Below are 7,855 nucleotides of genomic sequence, written 5' to 3'. Positions count from 1 at the left end.
ATTTTGCAAAAAATGACAGAAGTAGGTTCCTGCCTAGGGCTATGACCTGCCCAGCCATGTGTGTTGATCAGGTCCACTATGGAACAGCCCTCAAATCCAATCCGAAAATGGTTGGTTACCCCAACAACAGTTATTCCACTAATTCAGTGGTAAGCATACTTCGACCTTCACCTAGTAATTCCTTACCCTTACATAGACTCCTGGGTTCTCCATCTCCCCTTTTACAACTCTCCTCACCCAGTAGTCTATTCAATAGAGGGTTTGCCTTTAAACGTGGTCAGTACTCTATTATTCTCCAAGTCAGCTTTTCCATGGCCAGGAGGGCCTTACACCAGCACATCCTGAATCCTGAAATGACTGAAATGACTGTAATGACTGTAATGAGTGAACAAACAGGGAGAGCCAGGGCAGAGGGAACAAGGGCCCCACTGGCCCTCAGAGTTCTGTTGAACTTGAAGGTAGAATGAGTGGGAAGAACTGGCCTATGGACCCAGGTCGGATTGGACCATTGGAGAGGTTTAACCATGGAAAGTTGATTCAGAATGAGTGTAGTGTCTTGAAAGCAGCCGTTGACTGAGTGTCACAGCGAATGGGACTGACAGAGATGCACAGTGACTGTCCACGTAGTTCTCTGATCAGAAAGGAGCTTCGAATGTGAGAACACGGCGCAGATGTCAGCTGGAGTCACATCCCGGAACTTCATTTGGAATCCAGCAAGGAACAGAATCTGTCCAGGGAGGTAACTGGGCAGACCAGTTCCCACTGAGGGTCGGGTACTGGGTGGAAAATCAACAGCTATACCTTTCATATAGTCCAGTACAAGGGACTGTAGGTGAACGTAAGACTGCCCTCTGATTCTGTTGACAGGATGTACCCACCGTGGAAGACTTAGGTGTAAAATGGTTGTTAAAGGCGACAACTGAAGACCTGCCTGAAGTCTGTTTAACACCAGCAGCCGGGTTATAGCATAGAGTGAATGGATACATTCTTTAGACTTTGTCAAAGGTACATCTACCTTTCATTTAAATGAATGAACCCCATGAACAGTGGGTGGCACTGAGGTGCCCAGGGAGGGGATTGGAGGGAAAGGAACCTTTGTGGATGAAGTGGGGCCTAGAACTGGGCTTCTGAAAGCCTCCTTATGCTCTCCCTATCTCTTTCTCTCTGTGTCCAAACGATGAAGAAGGCTGTAGAGAAGGCACCACCCGGTCAGAGGCATAAAGGAAGGCTGACTAAGAATAAGAAAGAATAAGCAGAAAGAATATCCAATGTGTAGCCATTCAATGGATGAATGGTTACCCAGCCCAAGAAGATGTCAGAGAAGTCCATGAGCAAGCTAAACAGCATACTGGGAAACTTTTAAGTTAGATCCGGTTAGGTTCTTTTTGCCCGCGTACATCCAGGCAAGATTCCTTAAAAAGTCTGAGATTCCTTTTCTGTTTGGCAGGAATAGTGATCCTACGTCAGCAGGTTGTTGTGAAGCCACAAAAGGGATTAACAGTCATACAAAAATTCAGTAGGAAGTCTGACCTAAAATCAATATTCAATAGTAGTAGTTGTTAATGACAGAGAGTTCAAGGTGCTCGCAGCCTGTCACCTTCGGCTGAAGAAGCTCTACAGATATTAGACTATGAAGCCTCAAAGTGTGAAAAACATTATCATCTCTGTTTTATGTGTGGGACGCCTTAGCACCGTGAACCAGGGTTTTGCAAGAGGAGTAAGTAGTGCCAGGAAGATAGGGGGCAGGGAGAAGGCCGCAAAGCCTTCAGGAGACATCGCCTACACAGCCGGCCTTGCACAGTTACCTTCAGACAGATCGCCAGCCAGCAGACAGGTTATTTTTGCTTCCCTCTGCTGGACCAGCCCAGACTTGGCTTGACTTGTCTGGTGCAGCAGCAAGGATGCGCTGTAACCTGGCGCATTTATCTCTCACAGCATCAGGCAGTGTTAAAGAGGATGAGCTCTGATGAGAAGCAACATTGGTGCCTTCTGAGAACAACCCGTGGATAAGACTCCATTGGCGGTCTCTTCCCACCTTGTCTGTGACAGGTTGGTGGCAGTCTGGCACAAGGGAAGTTTTTCTCCCTCAGCATCTCTGCAACTGAGTTCCATGACTCTTTCAGAACCCAGGCAAGCAGAGTCCAGAACATCCAACAACAGTTCTGGTTTCACTAGTGTTGTTGTGGTTCCTGTGTGCATATGTCATACTTGGTAAAGTGGCCCATCTGGGGGAGTCTTTTTTGTAATCACTATTTTTATTACCTGAGAAGTGTAGGGGAACTATCACCATCATGAGATGTACATCCATCTACAAAATTGTGCCTCAGAAAGTCCATGGTGCTTTGAATGAGACTGGCTTCCATAGTGGGTTCATCCCCAGTTTGTAGAATTGTTTGGGAAGGATTAGGAGGCGTGGCTTTATCAGAGGAGGTGTGTCACTGAGAATGAATGGGCTTTGAGGTTTCAAAAGCCCTAGCCATTGCAGTTAATGCTCTTTGCCTCACGCTGTGGATCAAGATGTGAGCTCTCAGCTATTGCTCCAGCACCATGTCTGTTTGTCTGTCTATCTGTCTGCCTGCCTGCCTGCCTGCCATGATCCCTGTGACTGTGATGGCCATGGACTCTCATCCTCTGGAACAACAAGCCACACATTAAATGCTTTCCTAAGTTGCCTTGGTCATGGGTCTTGTCACAGCAATTGAAAAGCAAGCACAACAGAGGGCTAGAAGTGTCTAGCACATAGTAGGTGCTCAGCAAGTGTGAGCACATGCAAAAAAAAGTAGGAGCTGATCACCACAAGAATGCTTTAAGTGCCGGGCTCCTGGCCCTGGTGAGTCACTAGAACTCACTTCTCTACTTCCGTCAAGTCCCCACTTCAGTAGGGAAGAAGCTATTTCTGCTCCACAAGCAGGAAGTAGCTGTTCTTGCCTTTGCAAATCTGCTTGGTCCTTCTCAACCCTTTCCCTCCTGTGTGGGAAGCAAGCCTATTCTCCCTGACAGCATAGCATTGTTGGGTCTCTTAATGCTCTTGTGTGTGCACGACCGTGTGTCTGCTTGCCTCCACCTTCCCCATAACGTCTTATCCCTGTTCCTCTTGCACTTGCTGAGGATCTTAAAACCGACCATGTCACAATCCATTTGTGTTGTCTGGATCCCTGGCATCAAATAATAATCAGAACGAGAGAAGACACCGGGACCCGTGCCCTGGACGCTTCTTGTCTGGCTCACGTGCACCAATTCAGGAGTCTAGCGACCGGTCATCGCATCGAGGCTGCTTTTCTCAGGTGCAGGTCCTGCGTGTTTTATTTCATCTTTCTTTTTAGCAACCTAATGAGAAGGCACAGATGTTGCCTCCTAACCACAGCAAATGAAAATGAAGCCTTCTGAATCTGGTCTGGGAAGCTGTCTGATGGCAGAACTTTACAATCCCAGCAGCCCCAGATGAGGCTCTGGTCCGTGTTTGGCTCTTCCCTAGCAATCCCCTAAAACAGCGCTTCAACCTTTGGGGTCCAAAGGACCCTGTCACAGGGGTGGACTAGGACTGTTCAAAACAGATATTTACATTATGATTTGTCACAGTTGCAAAATTATGACTATGAAGTAGCAACAAAAATAATGTTGTGGTTGGGGGTCACCACAGCATGAGGAACTGTATTAAAGGGTCACAGTGTTAGGAAGGTTGAGAACCACTGCACTAGAGGTCCAGGAGTGTGATGATGATGATGATGATGATGATGATGCCGGTGATGCTCACAGAGAGGCAAACTTTAAAATATACATTTAGTGTTTCTATTAGTCCTTTGAGAACTTCATGTGTGTACTTTGATCATACTCTCCTCTCCTTCCTCCCCTAACTCCTCCCAGATCTACCTTTCACTGCCAATGAACACCTCCCAACCTCATGTCTAGAGGTCAACATAACTTCTACTTTGTTGAGTGAGGTGGAGGTCTCTCTTGTTTCTGCTGCCCTTAGAACTCCTGGCTCGAGGGCCCATGAGCAGATCTGTAAGCTTCACCTCTGAATCCAGGTCCAGGGTGTTTGTTTTGTTTTTGTTTTGCTTTTGTTTTAAAGACTGGGTCTCTCTGTGTAGCCCTGGCTATCCTGGAATTCAATATGTAGTTGGGCTGGCTCCGAACTCACAGACTCTCATCCACCCCTGCCTAATGCTGGGATTAAAGGCCACCATACCCAGCTCCTTCTTTTCCTCTAAGGATGGCTGTGGGACTCAGGCACATGTCTTCAGGCTTCCACGGCCAAGTGGTCCCCCCCAACCCCCCAGCCCCCCTCCCCCGAGCCCCCAGCCCCTTCCCCCCAACCCCCCCAGCCCCCTTCCCCCATGTCACCATCCACATGGAAATACTTTATCTTTCTTCTGCCGTCTTTCCCTTCGCTGGTCCATTTGGCACACACTTCCCGCTGCTGCTGCCCGGGCTCTGGTTCTCTGCTAACTCTGTGAGAGTTTGTTCCAGAGCCCGGGTGGCTCCGTCTGCTTTCTGTCTTTTCTCCTCTCTCACCCTTACTTATCTGATTCACACAGAAAACAAAATCATCAGTGTTTGGAACTTAAAGTGCCTCAGAAGTTATCAACCATACTACTTCCCTTACACACCCAGGCCAGGTCTGCCGGGATCATTGTTACTGTTGTCCTAACGACAGCTTGTTCTCCGTGGCTGGTTAGTTAGCCCCAGAGTAAGGAATGCCACAGGTAATCAGTTGGTGCCCTAGGTAGTCACGCCTGGCACGCTAACCTCAGTGAGCCTCTGCTTTACCATCAGCAGAACGAGGGTGACTCACAGTGAACCTACTCTTGCAAGGGCCCAAGTGAGATCATCCCCTTCCCGTGTGCAGAGGAGGGATGTGGAAAGGAGCCCACACAATCTCGCCGCTGGCAAGTAATGAACGGTTTCACCTTTTCTTTCCCAACTGCAGTGGCTTAATTTATATTTCAGATCCCATGGCTTGAGAAACTACAATGCTGAAAGAAATAGTAGGGTTTGGCATCTTTTCACTTCTGGTCATGTTCAGTGTTTGCGATACCTATTTTCAGAAAAGGGAAACTCTCTGTATTCCCAGTGTCTATACAGGGACATTCTCTGTATCCCCAGTGTCTGTATAGGGAGATTTTCTGTATCCCCAGTGTCTATACAGGGACATTTTCTGTATCCCCAGTGTCTGTATAGGGAGATTTTCTGTATCCCCTGTGTCTATACAGGGACATTCTCGGCATCCCCCAGGAAAGGGCAATGTTTATTATCTCCACGTTGTGTTTGGTCTAAAATAATCCTAGTCTTTTCTCTAGGCAGGTGCAGTGTTTCCCCGAGGACATTCTGAAGCTTTTCTTCCAGTTCGGTGATGTCAAGGCATCTGACCTTCTGAGGAGACCTGGCAGCTGGAGGAAAGGCCCTGCGCCTTGACACAGTTTTGTAAAGATTGAGCCATCTTTCTTGCACTGTGGGAATGTGTTCGCATTCTGGTTTTTCAGTCATCTCTTAAAGCCAGGTATCTCTTGAGGCTTGAACCTGAGCTGACAGTGTAGGAGCAGATGGTGGACCTGTAGTGATTTTCTTCCTCTTTTCCCTACACACACACACACACACACACACACACACACACACACACACATTGCAGCCACCTGGAGAGATTGCTAGAAACTGCAGACATCTCTCTCCTCATAAAGAGTAACAGCAGCTACCATTGCTTCATGACCATCACCCTCACGATAGGTTAATAGGGCACTTGTGCATTGAGGACAGGTATGACCCATAAATATAAAATAATTTAAAAGAAATAAGATCATTCATCTAAACCCCACTTTCCACTCTCCAGAGCTTCGCTGAAATTACACAACCAACCAAGCGGCAGACAGCACCCCCCCACCCCAGTCGAATACAGTTCCCAGAAAAACTCCGCGCCTCTCTGCTTTGCCTTGCGATTGGTTGCTTGTCTCCCCAGGGCTGAGAGCTTTGTAAGCAGCTGGTGCAAATGGATGCATTTCTGAAATTAACCAGTTGATGAATGTCACAGGGCATCAGGCTCCATTCCAGGGTTGGGCCAGGCTGTGCTTAGATTGCCCGTTTCCCTGCACAGCCTTCAGGGTGTGTGACTAACAAGGAGATGGATGGCCCAACACGGGTCGGGTGGGAACCCGTTAGGAGGAGGAGCTGCTGGGGGTCTGGCCTTTGAGGGCTGGTATTTCTCTTCTTTGTGCATCTCTGAATTCAGCCCCTGCCAGGCCTATCTATTCTGCATGTTTGTTGAAGAAAAGCCCCAATCAGGGGCAGGACGCATGCGGTTTGTGTATGAGGAGGCCCAGTCTCTTTTGAACAGTCTTGACCCTGTCTCAGGCACTTGTTAACCATGTGAACTTGGACAAATTATTGCCCACTGAGTTACTGTCTCCCTCACCTGTGCAGGGAAGCCATAAGGCGCATGTCACGAGTCATCAGACTTGGGTATCTGCAAAGTCTGTTTCACCTCACCTGGGACACTCTGAGCGCTTAGTAAGTGGATTTTCTTATTACTCTCTGAAAGAACCAAGAGGGCCGACCGGGCCATCTATCACAGACTAACCATCAAGGTAACCCCGGAGCATCCTATTATTGGAGACTTGTTCTTTAGATTCTTCATTTGGCAAATCTCCTTTAAAAAAGGAAATATGGGTTTGGTATCTATCAAAGTATCAATAAGGGATATTGGTAAACATTCTAATTTTTTCTTGGTTTGTAAGCAGTATAGGGTTATAAGACTTTTGCTTTCACTGATTTGGTCCAAAGTTAGACCTAGCCTCAGATCTGTCTTTGGATTGCTCTGGTTATTGCTTCCCATGAAATTTACACTTGGAAATGCTGCTCAGTCTGGTTAAGTGGGACTTGACAGACCACCCATGTGGGATCCAGAGGCCCGGCTGGTCCCAGCTCTGCCACCTACTGTGTGGCTCTGCACTTTGGATTTTGGTTTCTTCATTTGCAAAATAAGAAGATCTGCTTGTCTGTGATTGACGAGTGGCAAACAGATGAACCTCCCTGCAAATGCTAACGGAGGAAGAGAGGCTGTAGGAGCAGACAAAGAGCCAAGGCCAACGTTGCTGAAGGGGGGAGGGCAGGGATCAGTGGGTTTGTTTATGGAGGGCAATTCCTACTTCCCAGAGGACCGGCACTTGGGAAACTAGACTAAATAACTTTGAGGCTGCTTTGAGAATGTTATAGTCCACTCCAGGGCAGGCAAAACTGTACCTCGGCCTAAAGAAGCAAGGTTTAGATGTGACTAAATAGCTACCCAGAGAGGGGATTGTATTTCAAAGTCTGGGTTCCAGCCCCTGCACATGCTGCACCTGTTTTGTGCCTTCCCTGTGAACACAGGCTTCCTCTCTAACATCTATTGACGGTAAACTAACTAACGGCCAGTGGAGCAGCCAACACTCGAGTGCTAACTATTCAGCTAAGAGTTTGCGCAATAAATTATGTCCTCCTTAGGACTTGTAAGCACATCGCAAGGCCAACTGTTGATCCTGGCACAGCAGTCTCTTAAATATCTACTTACAGTTCTGGCTGCAGGGTTGTCTAGAGAATCCTTGCCGAGAACAGTTAAGTCAACAAGAAGTGGATCAACACAAGCTTGTTTTAGGATCGCCAACAGACACCAACTGGTTGGTGGATAGATCCAGCCACCCACCTTTTCCCTTTGTCTTTGCCTTTCCTGTGAATTTGTCTTCCTGCAGTGATATACAACTCCTCCTTTCCAGCAGGATTCCTTAAAGCGAGGCATACTTAATGATGTGAACACAAGAGTCTTGGAACTAGGAAACCCCGTTCCTCCTCTGCCTCTTACTTGTTGAATGCTGTTGGATCGTGTAGC

Source organism: Apodemus sylvaticus, chromosome 4, assembly GCF_947179515.1.
Source record: "Apodemus sylvaticus chromosome 4, mApoSyl1.1, whole genome shotgun sequence".
Classification (NCBI taxonomy): Eukaryota; Metazoa; Chordata; class Mammalia; order Rodentia; family Muridae; genus Apodemus; species Apodemus sylvaticus.
Note: the sequence above shows the minus strand (reverse complement) of the source record.